The sequence below is a fragment of the Polistes fuscatus genome, unplaced genomic scaffold (genome assembly GCF_010416935.1).
Source record: "Polistes fuscatus isolate 324 unplaced genomic scaffold, CU_Pfus_HIC Scaffold3, whole genome shotgun sequence".
NCBI lineage: Eukaryota > Metazoa > Arthropoda > Insecta > Hymenoptera > Vespidae > Polistes > Polistes fuscatus.
Window position 1 is genome coordinate 16383037 of NW_025113107.1, and position 1174 is coordinate 16384210.

A 1174-nucleotide genomic window follows, 5' to 3' on the forward strand; every position below is an offset into this window, starting at 1 on the left:
AATGATCGTTTCAAAAAATGATTGATCGCATTTGTCTTTTGATATATTTTTGTGTATCCTTTCGTAAGAAAGATCCATCACGTTTGTTATATATTTTATCCGAATGCGGGATTGTTTGTTAAAAACAAAACAAAACAAAACAAAACAAAAAAACAAACAAAAAATAAAAGAAGAAGAAGAAGAAGAAGGAAACAACTGAATTTATGATAAAAAATAAAATTTATCTAAAACTAAATTATATTATAATTGAGCCGTTTATTGAAGTGGCCTAACTCCATATAACCTTAAATTGAGATATTTAAAGGTTTGCGTTTCAATGCAATTAAAATATACGTAAAGAATAACAATGAGTTATGTTGCTTAAGTGTATCTAAAGGTGTTCAATTTACAGTTCCTATTAAAATAATGGCAATTATTAAGTGAATATATGCGTTTTCTTACCAAGAATGGAGTTAGGCCACTTTCAAATAACAACCAGATTCGTTATAAAATTTGAAGGAACCGAAGTCCATTCAACATAATTTAAGATGCTTCAAATTGCGAAAAAAACAATACTTATTTTATTTTACATATCTTTATAACACTTTAAAAACATAAATTATGCGATTCAAAATATTTTTACAAACATAAATTACAAAACAATTTTCTACTCATCTACATTTTGTGTATGTGAAAGGGATTTAAAGAAATCATGATGTTCCGGTGGTATATATCGTAATAAGTCAATTATGTCCTTGAATTTTGCGGTTGTAATTTGTCTTATATTTTTATACAGTGGTGTCATACAATTTTCGAACTTTCTTGGTCTACCCCGACGTGGTATTAAATTCAGGACTTTCAAATTTTCGTTCTCATTCATTGATGTCTTATAGAAAATCTTATTCATTTTTGCAAAACGCATCCAACATATTTTTAACCAGTTTATTGGTTCTCCGTTAGAATTCTTGACCCTTTTAAAAATTGCGTCTTCTAATAATATTGTTGATACAAAATCTTCTGTCTATTCATGTACAATAAAGTTATTACCTTTCCGACACTTTTTGATAATATTGTATCTCTCGGGGGACAAACAGTAAATTATTTTTTTGTAATGCCATTTCTACCACACCAAAATCTCTACTCCTAATGGAGTTAGGCCACTTTCAAAATAAACGGTTCAGTGATTCAACTAACT